This window comes from Petaurus breviceps, unplaced genomic scaffold (assembly GCF_028583685.1).
Source record: "Petaurus breviceps papuanus isolate PSGF00001 unplaced genomic scaffold, PetGlider_PUasm1.0 90617, whole genome shotgun sequence".
Taxonomy (NCBI): domain Eukaryota; kingdom Metazoa; phylum Chordata; class Mammalia; order Diprotodontia; family Petauridae; genus Petaurus; species Petaurus breviceps.
Genome location: NW_027187287.1, coordinates 5,823,020 through 5,836,160, shown reverse-complemented (window position 1 = coordinate 5,836,160; position 13,141 = coordinate 5,823,020). Strand labels below are relative to the sequence as shown.

Here is a 13,141-nt window from a genome sequence, read left to right as displayed (position 1 = left end):
CTAAGCCTTCCTCAGCCTGAGTTGCCAGGGTCTGGGCAAGCTGGGAGGCTGAGTCAGTTATAAACTAAGAGTGTGTAGACTGCCATTCTGGCTAGGTGAGTTTGATATTCTGTGATAGGGAAGGTTGGAGGCTATTGACAAAGTAGGAAAGAAACTGGGTCTGGCCCCCTCCTTCCCGACCATGGGCTAAACCAGAGTTGTCATCGAAGACCTCAGATTCATCCTCAGTAGCTAGAGTCTAAGGGTTTTGTTTATTCACCACTTTAAAGGGATAGGTCCGATGGGATCAGGTTCAGAATCCTGACATGCAGACGAGGTAGAGCCATCTGCCCCAGGACCAGGGCTTTTAAGGGGAGGCAGTAGGGGCAGCAGAGCAGGGTTGCTCTCCTCAGAACCAGAGCAGGTAAGGGAAAGCAGCAGAGCACAGCTATCCTTCCCAAGATTAAAACCCCCCTGGGGGGTGGGGGAGAGAAGGTGAGGAATAGGGTGGGGGTAGGGAAGGAGGAGCGCCAGCAGCATGGGAAGGACAGGCTGGGACCATAGGGCAAGTGGGGAGGGCCAGTTAGAGGGAGTCCATAGGTAGTGGGGAGGGAGGGAGCAATGCTGGGACAGCTTTGCAATCCTTAAGAGAAGAGGCTTCTCTGTCTTGAATTCTTGCTCTGCCATCTCAGTGAACCAATGATGAAAGCATTCCCACTCACTACCAGTTAGAAGTTGTGTTGGCCTTTAAACTTAACTTTTTTTTGTTTTTGGAGGGCAATTGGGGTTAAGTGACTTGCCTAAGGTCATATGGCTAGTAAGTGTCTGAGGCTGGGTTTGAACTCAGGTCCTCCCGACTCCAGGGTTGGTGCTCCATTCACTGCACCACCTAGCCTCCCCTACTTAACTTTGTTTTAAGATAAAGTAACTTTGACTGGTCAAAAGAACTCCATCTTGGCCAACATAATTTGGGGTTATCCTTTTCGTTAACTGGCACCGGTGCTGGCAATATGTGTGATCTAAATTTCTGAGATCAGTCTCCAGAGGGGATTCAATTAGTAAAAAGTGGTTTAACGAGAACTGATCCCAGGTCCCAGAGCTAGCTGAAGGGAATTGCGGACTTCAACCAAACAAGTGGGAGTCTGTTAGAAACTGGGAATAAAGGAACTTACCTCACCCTGTCAAGGGTGAGAGACTCCAGGAAAAAGGAATCCTGAGGCTCCAAGAGTCTGCAGCCATTGATGGGGTTGGGTATCATCACCTCTAGGCCTCAGTTCCTACGTCTTCATGGCACCATAACTGTCAGCTTTTATAAAGTTTGGTTAAAGGACACAGACAAATAGTAATATACAATTTCAGCATTTATTCCCTTAAAACTAGAGAACTTGTACAAGGAGCCAGCCTAAGGCTGATTGCTGAACAAAAAAAACTGAGAAAGCTTAAATACCTTTTAGGACCATCTGAATTCAGGGTGACTGTGTCACACAAATTTATGATCTCCATATGTTACTATCCATATTGTGAGAAAGGAAATTTCTTGGTTGTAAATGCAAATTAAGAAGACAACAAATGGAGCAAGGTTCATTTGCAATTTATGGTCTCAGGATGTCTGTTTTCTTCCCATATGGAATATGTCCCAAGATAAAGGGAATCTCACCTCCAGCCTTATCTGGTCTCTGAATTTGCTGACAAAGAAAAAGGCATTGTTTAAAAAAGTAAGGCAAAGCAGTCTATTTGGTTAATTCAGACTTTGATAAAAAATATTATAGTTAATGATTATCAACATGAATAATAGTTTTATGAATTGGGTGGGCTTTGCTGGGTTACAATGCATGCAACGGTAGAAAATGTACACATTTATGAGATCCAAGATCCTTTGGAATATCGATGTATCATTTCTGGAATCTATCCTTTCTCCCTTTAAAAAAATCAGGATATTTAAGGGGTGGCTAGGTGGTGCAGTGAATAGAGCACTGGCCCTCCAGTCAGGAGGACCTGAGTTCAAATCCAACCTCAGACCTTAGGCAAGTCACTTAACCCCAATTATCCTGCCTTCTCCCCTCCAAAAAGCCAAAAAAAAAAAAAAAAGGATATTTGTTCATGCTCAGGCTTTTATTGCTGCTTTCTCTTTTTTTCTCAAGAGTTCAGAAAGATTATTGATGATTGCTCTGAAATCTCATCTGAATATTGGATCTATACATTGCAATATGGTCATCTGAACCTGAAAACTTGAACTCATATAGCATAATTCTGTATAGACAGATAATCTCTTTGTATATCTTGTGATTCAACCTTTAAACTATTTTTTTAAATGAGCAATCGGGGTTAAGTAACTTGCTCAAGGTTACACGGCCAGTTATTTCTGGATGTGGTGTTAAGTGTCAGAGCCCGGATTCGATCCCCAGGTCATCCGGACACTGGAGCCAGTGCTCTTACTTGCTGTGCTACTTGGCCGCCCCTAAACTATTTGTTTCAGTCTTTCCATTTAAAAAATAATTTTCACTAATAGACAAGATAATAATATTAATAACTTACATTTGAGATTTGTAAAGTTGTAATTCTCACAACACTGAAAGTAAGTGCTATTATTACATCTATTTACAGACGAGTTAACTGGTTGCTGAGAGGAGTGAAGTAACATGATCAGGATCACACATCTAGATTTTCTTGACTCCAAGTCTAGTTCTCTAAGCCAGGTGCTCTCAACCTTTTCTGGGTTGTAGACTGCTTTGACAATTTGGGTAAAACCTATGGTGGCCTTCCCAAAATAATATTTTTAAATCCACAAAATAAAATCCATTGGCTCACAAAGGAAACAAATTATCTTGAAATTTAAAATATTATTTTGATTATAATTATATGATTATAATTAAATAAATATTTAATTAATTTAAAAATAATTATTCAAATATTAAAGAAAAACAAACTCACAAATCCCAGGTAGAGAATACTTACCTAAGTGAATCAAAAGTTAAGTAGTGCTCTTTTCTTTGTTACCCATTAAGGATATACCACCCAAAGCAGTAGGATTATTCAGACCTTCTTTTCCATTGTTTTGTAAATAGCTAAAAATACCCTTTTGTTGTATGAATTTTCTTTCTTTTTTTTTATCAGCCTTATTACACTCTGACTTTTAATCTTGCCAACATTTGTCCTTGTTTATCTGTTTCTCTCCTTTTGCCTTCTTTATTCAGTTTTTATAAAGCTTGAGTGTGTCAGTTTTCCATGTCTCTATAACGATTTCCTCAGGTTTCTGTCCTTCCTTTTTTTTAGGATTATTTTAATATTAATTAGACTTGAAGACTAAAAATATGGGTTGCAGTTTTAGTTTTAGTTCAAGTTTTATTCACTATATAACTGGCATACAAATGTGAAATATTATTTGATGGTCAAAATTTCATTTTTTTTTGGAATTTCTCATCTTTTATAAGACACATTCACTTTGACAGTCTGTAATCACAGGAATCATGCCCGATCTCTTCTCTGAACTTTTTGAATCTATTTTCTTAATATCTAGGACACATTGTAGTATTCTTTTTCTTTGCCATTATGGATCCCCGCAAGACATGATGATTTTGTCTCCTGTTTATTGTCAGTTTTTCATTATGGTATCTCAGAATCTTAGAGACATGATGCCATCAAAAGTTATCTACTACAAATGTATTTAAATAAGAATTTCCTGCACAACACTGCCAACAAATGGTCATAGATGATTATGAGGCCAGAGACTTTCCTTCATGACACTTACTGAAGGAGAATAAACTGATTCTTGTTAGTGAATTTCTTTTTTTTTCTTTTAAAGCAATTGGGGTTAAGTAACTTGCTCAAGGTTACACGGCCAGTTATTATTTCTGGGTGTGGTGCTGAGTATCTGAGCCCGGATTCGATCCAGGTCATCCCGGCACTGGAGCCGGTGCTCTTACTCGCTGAGCCACCTGGCCGCCCCTAAGCAATTGGGGTTAAGTAACTTGCTCAAGGTTACACGGCCAGGTGTTTCTGGGTGGGTGCTAAGTGTCTGAGCCCGGGATTCGATCTCCAGGTCTTCTCAACACTGGAGCCAGTGCTCTTACTCGCTGTGCTACCTGGCCGCCCCTCTTGTTAGTGAATTTCACCTCTAAAAAACTAAAATGTTTTCCTCACTTCAAGCCAAAATTTTTCTTAATGTGACTTTCACCTATTGCTTCTAATCTCTTCATATCTGTTGGCTCCAGAAAGAACAAGTGTGATCTCCCTTCCATATGACAAGCTTAGAAATACTTGAAGCCAATTACTTTGTCCCTGTTAAGTCTATTTTTCATAGGTTATACATTAGCATTTCTTCCAGACAATTCACCATTTCTGTGATTATAATGTTCCATTTTTCCTCCTCTCCAGAGAAGCATTCTCCATTTTATGAATAACCTTCCAAAATTGTAGTTACCAGAAGTAAACATAGTAACTCAGATATTGACTGACTAAGAAGAAGTAAATTGGAACTCTCAAATTCCTACTTGTAGATATTTTCAGTCATGTCCAATTCTTTGTGATCCCATTTGGGGTTTCTTGGAAAAAATATTTAAGGGAATTTCCATTTCCTTCTGTAGCTAATTTTACAGGTGAGGAAACTGAGGCAACCAGACTCACATAACAAGTGTCTGAGGTTGGACTTAAACTCAGGTCTTCCTGACTCTAGGCCTGGCACTATATCCACTGCACCACCTAGTGGTTCTTGACATCATGCCTCCTTTACTGTAGCCAAATGTAGCATTATCTATTTCTTTTAGTCCTTAGACAACTTATCCACATTATGCTTTTTTTGTTTTTGCTTTTTGGAGGGGGGAAGACCGGGCAATTGGGGTTACGTGACTTGCCCAAGGTCACATGGCTAGTAAGTGTTAAGTGTCTGAGGTCGGATTTGAACTCAGGTTCTCCTGATTCCAAGATTCTTTTCACTGAGCCACCTAGCCACCCCCCACATTACTCTTTAAAAGCTTTCTATACAAAGTGAGATTTTAGTTGTGTCTTGAAGGAAGCCAGGGAAACTAAGAGGTATAGGTGAGGAGGCAGAGCAAACTGGGCATGAGGAGCAGCCAGTATGAAAGTCAAACAAAGGGCTATGGAGTGTTGTATTAGAAGAGCTGCAAGTAGACCAGTGTAGCTGGATCATAAATGTGTGTGTGGGAGCAAATTGTATCATGACTAGAAATGCTAAATCTAGGATTTTATATTTGATTCTGGAGGTAATAAGAGAGATGCTGGAGCTTACTGAGCAGTAGGGTAACAGGGTCATACCTATGCTTTAGAAAAATCTCTTTGGGAGCTGAATGGAGGGTGCATTGAAGTACAGAGAGATATGAGCCAGGGAGATCAGCTGGAAGGCTATCATAATATTATAGGACAGAGGTGAAGAGTGCCTGAATCAGGATGTGAATGCATTCAAGAGTTCTTAAGAAGGAAGGAAAGATAATATATGACAATGGATTGGATATGTGGGAAGGGTGGGAATGAAGAGTTGAGGTGATATTGAAGTTATTCTAAACGGTGACTGTTAGAATGGTGGTGCCCTCAACAGTAATAGGAACATTTTGAATATGGGAGGGCTTAGGGAGGAAGATAAATTCTTCTTTAGATATATAGTTTGATATGCCTATCAGATACACAGTTTGAGTTATTCAAAAGGCAATTGGTGATGTGATGATCTATTAAAAAAAAAAGCTCAAGACTCAATAAAACACAATCAATAGTATATCTTCAGCAATAGAAGAGAAGCCCACAAGGTAAACAACTTTTCTATATATCACTATCAAACCAGTAGCAATTATTAGAAAGAGAAACATAGAACCAGAGAACAGCAATTATTAGAAATAAGAATAGCAAACTCTCCCTTCAAATGAATCCATACTACAACATACTCAGGAAATATTCTTCTAGACTTTGCCTGAAGAAATTCAGTGAGGGAGAAGCTACTACCCCTCAAGTAAAATCTGTATTGCCTTCTGGATTCATCTAAAACATAGATAGAAACATTTCTCTTACATTAAGCCTAAATCTTTCTCTTGCCTTCTTCTACACATCTTTCCTCATTTTTTCCCCTTTGAGGGCAAGTAGAATCAATCTAATTCTTATTCTATGGAATAGCCCTTCAAATTGGTAAAGGCAGTTGGCATGCACTCCTAAATCTTCTCTTCTCCATGCAAATTAATTTCCTTCAACAAATTCTCTTATGGTACCTTCACCATGAGGTGTGCTCTCCTCTGTATTGTTCTCTATTTTTTAAATTTCTTGCCTAAACCATAGTACTCAAAACTTAATACCTATACCATATATTGTCTAATCAGTTTATAGTACAATGGAACTACCACCTCTTTATTCCTGAAAGTAATGACTCCTTTAATGCATAGTCCAAAATCTTTTGCCTTTCTTATTTTTTGCTTTTTTATTTCTCTTGCTACCACATAACACTGCTGACTCATATTGAACTTGCAATCTAATAAAAATCTCAGATTTTTTATTTTGGACAAACTGCTGTCTAACCACGCCTTTTCAAACTTGTACTTAAGAATTTTATTTTTAGAACCCAAGCATAAAAATGAAAATTGATATACAATAAACTTCCTCAAAGTAGATCAAGAAATATTATGTAAGCAATAGGACATTTCATCAAAGAAAATAACAAAAATCAGACACCATAACCAAAACTTATGAGGTGTAGCTAAGGAAATTTTCAGGGAAAATTTTGTATCTCCATCCTCTTCTATCAGCAAAACAGAGAAATAACGAATTAATGAATTAGTCATGTAATAAAAAAGAAAAGCCTTGAACAACAGCAAATCAAAAATCTCCAAGTAAACAACAAAATAAAATTTCTAAAATTTAAAGAAGAGATTAATGAAATTGAAAACAAATATACCATTGAGTTGATAAATAAAATGAGGAGCTAGTATTAAGAAACCTAATAAGACAGATAAGGAGTTAACTTATCTGATTTAAAAGGTGTGTGTGGGTACCAGATTGTTCATGTCCAAAAATAAAAAGGATAACTCACAACACTTAAAAAAGAAATAAAAGAATTTATTAGAAATTATTTGGTCCAATGTGCAGATTTAAGATGGCAAACCAGCAGGAAAAATAGCTGAGCTTTCCCCCACAATTCTTCCACAAAGTTCTAGAAAATACACCAGACCAAGTCCTGATTAGGAAATCCAACAAAATCATAGAGTCATTTTCCTGGCTGAAGTCTGCATATGAAGAGAGATACTGGGGATGGAAATCTGCCAGGGGTTTGCCATACAGAACATTCCAATAATCAGGAACTGAAAGAAGACCAAGATTATGTACAGTAGGCAAAAAAAGAGCTCTCAGACACATAAGCAGGGGAACCCCAATCTTGTGCAGGATATGAGAATAGGTACCGATGGGCGCCTTGTTCATTCCCTACCCAGTTCTAGGTCACAGATCCAGGATGAACTAAGGAGGGAACATTCATCTAGTGGTAGCATTTCAGAATGAGGAGTGGTCAAAAGCTATATGCTGCTTACTGAGTTATTGACCCTGATAATTTAAGATAAAAAAAATTATCAAAATATTTTCATAAAAATGAATGGAGACTTTATACATTACAATTTCAGAAAGTTAAATAGAACTAAATGTGAAGAAAGCAAAAGTTAGCATTATTTGGAAAAGGAAATGGAAAAATATCAGAAGTTTCTCTAATGAATATAGGAGCAAAACAAAGATGCCTCCTGTTACCACTTATCATTTGAACATAGAACAAAATATGCTAGTGACAGCAGTAAGAAAAGAGAAAGAATTTAAAGCCTTAAACAGTGCATCACCTACTATGTGCTGGGTGCTGTGCTAAGTACTTGAGGTTACAAAGTAAGTAAACAAAGTAAAAAACAGTTCCTGCTCTCAAGGAGTTCATTGCCTAATGGGAGACAACATTCTTATATCCATTCTCTGTTATCAGACCTTCCTTCTTTTTTTTTTTTTTTTTTTTTTTTTTTAATAAGCAATCGGGGTTAAGTAACTTGCTCAAGGTTACACGGCCAGTTATTATTTCTGGGTGTGGTGCTGAGTGTCTGAGCCCAGGATTCGATCTCCAGGTCGTCGCAACACTGGAGCCGGTGCTCTTACTCGCTGAGCCACCTGGCCACCCCTAAGCAATCTGGGGTTAAGTAACTTGCTCAAGGTTACACGGCCAGGTGTTTCTGGGGGGGGTGCTAAGTGTCTGAGCCCGGGATTCGATCTCCAGGTCAGTCTGACACTGGAGCCGGTGCTCTTACTCGCTGTGCTACCTGGCCGCCCCTTCCTTCTATTTTCTTTGTAAAATATAATTGGTCCTTGATTTTTCCTACTACTTAAGTGTAGTGGCTCCATTATGCTAAAGTCATGTGAGTAGGGCTCAATGAGGCATAACAAATTCAGGAAAGGGATAAGATTTCCTATAACTGGCATTTTCTAGAGCAGATTTTATTGGGTAAATCTATAGTAATCCATACTAGACCTAGCGAATCAGCGCTGCCTCACAGAAGGAAGTAGATTGAGTATTAGAAGCTCACCCACTCTCTGAGAACCACAGAGAAACTAATATTTCCTCAGTACTTCCACCCAATTATATGGCTGCATATAACTGTGAAGTTTAATATAGATCATTTGCTGAACAGGAACAGGGGAGTCTCTATCAATGCCACTGAGAGATTAAGAACTAGAATATTGTATTTTTCCTCTGGTTAGATATTCTCCTACCTTGCAATATTGATGAACACACTTTTCTGGCCTTGGGTATAGCCAAGATTCTCTTAACTTTGGTACTCCCTTATAGGACAAAGAAAATATCTTAGAATTTAAAGCTAGTAGAGACATTAGAGTTAATTTGTTATGACTCCTTTATTAAATAGATGAAGAAACTTAAGAGAATATAGGTAACAATGTTTTTGTAGGTGACTATTTTTAATATAGCCCTTTCAACAGGATTACCAACTGTTTTAATATGCATTACCTCATTTGATTTTCTGACAACTCATAACCGTCTGAGGCAAGTATGACAGGCAGGTCTTCTTCTTCTTCTTCTTCTTCTTCTTCTTCTTCTTCTTCTTCTTCTTCTTCTTCTTCTTCTTCTTCTTCTTCTTCTTCTTCTTCTTCTTCTTCTTCTCAGATTAGGAAATTGAGGATTAATCAGGCTAAGTGTTTTGTCAATGGTCACAGTCAGTAAGTATCCTAGGTCAAATTTTAATCCTGATTCTTCCTACCTACAAAGTAAAATCCTATTTTTATTAACTTTTGTGGATAGTAAGTAACAGAACCAGAATACGAACCCAGATCCTATCAATCTAAATCCTTCAAAGCTAAGTATAGGAGGAGATCTTGGCTGCACTTTTATAAGGGAATTAAAATTCCTTTTTTCTGTATAAACATGAATATAGGAGTGAAACAAAGATGCCTCCCGTCACTACTTATCATTTGAACAGATACCAAAAAAGGAAAGAGGTAAGCAAGACCCATGACTAGAAAGTACATGACTAGCCAACCAACACTTCATATGAAAGTTTCCTGAATAGAGTTTGTGCCATACCAGTTTCATATTTGGGTGTCAGAAAATGATTATGATTATGGAAAAGAGGATGGGAATAAGGTAACTATATAACTTGCAAGAAATTGCATTTTCCTTTGGATATATTCTTATTACTCTTGGGCATTGAACAGTCAGTGGAAAATACTTTCTTTGAGATCTATTGGGATTCATTACTTTTTCTATCAGTCATATCAGACTGACTGTTTTACACACTTTAGTCTTTCATCTTTTTTTTCCCTTAAGCTATTTGTTGTTGGTATTATTCAGTCATGTCTGATTCTTTGTGACCCTGTGAACCTCTATCCATGAGGTTTTCTTGGCAAAGATACTGAAGTGACTTGTCATTTCCTTCTCCAGTGGCAAATAGAGGGTAAGGGACTTGTCCAAGGTCACACAGCTAGAAAGTTTCTGAGGCTATATTTGAACTCAGGTCTTCCTGATTCAAAGTCCAGCACTCTTATCCATTGTGCCACTTAGCTGCCCCCAAGCTATGTCCTATGTCTAAACATCACCTTGAAATTGCAGAGCAAAGGAATTTCTCTAATCTTACTTTCCATCTTCTCTTTATGTGTATGTACTTGTATGTACTTTGTATGTACTTGTATGTACTTCTTTCTATCCATTTTGTTTCTCTCATTAAAATATAAGCTCCTTGAGTTTAGGGGATATTTTTGCCTTTTTTTGTACATCTCTCAATGACTATGTAGTAAGTGCTTAATATTTGCTTGTTGACATATTCAAATAAATGTGTTTTTTTTTCTATTCATCATTCTAATAGTTCTCTATTCAGGAAACTTTCATATGAGACATTGGTTGGCTAGTCATGTACTTTCTGTTCATGTGACTTGCTTACCTCTTTCCTTTTCCATTCTATATAATCTTGTCTTAATTTTCCTCCTAGACAGTAATCTCTACAAGGAAAGGGACCATGTCTTTTTTAGCCTTTGACTCCTCTTCCTCTCCTGTGGTCTCTACATGCAGCTGGTGCTCAATTAATATTTTCTGAATGAATATTGATAAATTAAAACATGTAAATGTATATTTATTTTTATTCAGTGTCATGAAATGTTTTCTCTCTGTCCTTTATCTATTCCAATAATTAACTAGTCTCTATAATAAATTAGTGTTCATAGTCCAAACACCTATTATCAAATACAACTAAATACTTAAAATAAATTTTTCATAATGATGACAATGATGGTGTTGCTAATTATTAAACTGATTATGGTATTGATGATGGTTCTATTACCATTAAGGACAAATAATAAAGAATCATCTACACTGATTAACAGAAATTATAATTTAGAAATGTATTCTCAGAGATAGGGTAGGAGACAAAAGAGTAAGGGACCTTAACTTAGACATGGTGATATTCCGTAGTTGGGTTTGGGGTAAAGGTACCAGAGGTTTCCTGTTGAAGGGTCAGATGACTTCTAAGAAAATACTTACCTTTCCAGAATATTAGGTAAAATTTCTAGGAGCTGAGGAATAATACATAGTAACCCCCTGCCATCAGAAAAAGGAGAAAAATTCTGTTTGTCTCCATGAATCATCAGACCAATGCTTTCAGGCAGCAGTTCCATCTTTTCTTACATACCCTGTGTATCCCTATGCCTGTTCTTTCCCTATTACTTTTCTTACTGCTTTCTTCACATCCTTATTCCTCAGGGTATGGATTAGAGGGTTAAGCGTGGGAGCTAGAACTGTATAAAGCACTGCAAGGGCTTTGCTTTGGTCCTGAGAGTTTTGGGACTGTAGATACACAAACATAATGGTCCCATAGAAAAGTGACACTACCAGCACAAGTACCAAAGGCCTTCTTCCTTCCCTCAGCTGAACAGATCTTTACCACTGACCGAGCAATGCACCCATATGAAGTTAAGATGATGCAGACAGGCATGGCAAGGATGATATGATGGGCAACAAACATCTTAGACTCTGTTGGGCCAGTGTCCACACAGGAAAGTTTGACAATGACTAGTAGCTCACAAAAGAAATGGTCCACTCTGTGGTTGCCACATCTAGGCAACACCATGGCCAGTGATGACTGTAGAAGGGAGTTGGTGAAGCCACCAGTCCAGGAAGCAGCCCCTAGGAGGTGGCAGAGACATGGATGCATGATCATAGCATAGCATAGGGGCCAACAGACAGCAATATAATGATCAACAGCCATTATAGCTAGAAGCATACACTCAGTGGAGACAAGAGCCAAGGCCACCCAGGACTGGACCATATATCCAGAGGAGCTGATCTTTTTGCTCCCTTCCCAGATGTTCACCAGCATCTGGGCAACAATGCTAGTGGTGGAACAAAGGTCAAGAAAGGAAAGGTTTCTGAGGAAGAAGTACATGGGAACGTGGAGCCTGGAGTCCAGGAGGGAGAGTAGAATGAGGGCAGTGTTACCCCCCCCAGAGTTATAGTATGGAACAAGGAGACAAAAAAATGAGAGAACCAGTTCCAATTCAGGTCGTTCAGAGAAACCCGCTAAGATGAAATCACCTGAGCTGTCGTTGACTGTTTCCATCCACTTTTTGCACTGAGTCCCTTGTGGAGAGTCAAGATTACCTGAAGGATGAGATAGGAGTAAGGTGAATAAATGTTCTAATGAAAATAAGGCAATAGGCAGAAAAGAAATCAAATAGTTACTTTAATCAAGAACAGAAATCAAATCATCGACACTAAACAAAATTTATTAAGTAATATGCATTGAACACCTCAATTATGCAGACACCTAAAATAGGTAGTGGAAGTCGTTTAATCTACCCTCAAAAAGTTTTGTTGTAGATGATAAATACTAACAGTCTTTGCTGGTGTCTATACACATGAAAGAGCTTAAACATATATTTAAATTTTATATTATACATGTATATACAGCAACTAGTCAAAGATTTTGGATAAAAATTATAATTTGAGAAAGCAAAATCAGAGGAAAATATAATATATACAGAAGGAAAAAGAGATTCAGAAACAACTAACATGATTTCCTTATTTCCACATTGTAGTCATTGTATCCTTTTTCCTTCTATCTTCCCCCTACTTCCTATTCTCTCTTCCCCATTCACCCTAATTCTAGACTTTACATTCCTACTTCATATCTCAAGCATGAACTTCATCTGTGTATACTTGATCTAGTCCAGGTACAAAATCCAAGTCAAAGAGAAAGTTCCTATAAATGGTGGCATCCTCCAGATACTCCTGTTTTACTTAAATTTTTACTGATTTTATCAAGCCTTGGGGAACCTCCTGAATGAGATCTATGATCATTGGAGATACTTCAGCTTAACTATTCACAAAGGAAAACCCAAGCAGATATAGAATGCATGTTGTGTAGCCTACTGTGTGGAGTTGGAGAGACAACCTATAGAGGCTGTTCATCAGTATATGTATCTTAGATGACACCATCGATGGACACTGAGTTAGGTGCCAACAAGACAGGAAGACAAGAGTGGAATTTATTGCTTTTGATAAGTATGAATTTTTTATGACTGAAACTAGGGTCTATCTTTCCATTAATTTCATTTGTGTTTATTGTTTACCCTCCTAGTAATTTCTATTTGTTTTCTCTTAATTTGTATTGAAGTCTTGTCTTTTTTTCACAATCAATTTTTC

The 13,141-nt window shown here is 37.8% G+C and overlaps 1 pseudogene; it reads right to left on the bottom strand.

The window, feature by feature from the left end:
* Positions 1–11,140: 11,140 nt before the first annotated feature.
* On the bottom strand, positions 11,141–12,099 carry LOC138142885 (putative olfactory receptor 2W6; annotated as a pseudogene).
* Between the last annotated feature and the right edge of the window lie 1,042 nt (positions 12,100–13,141).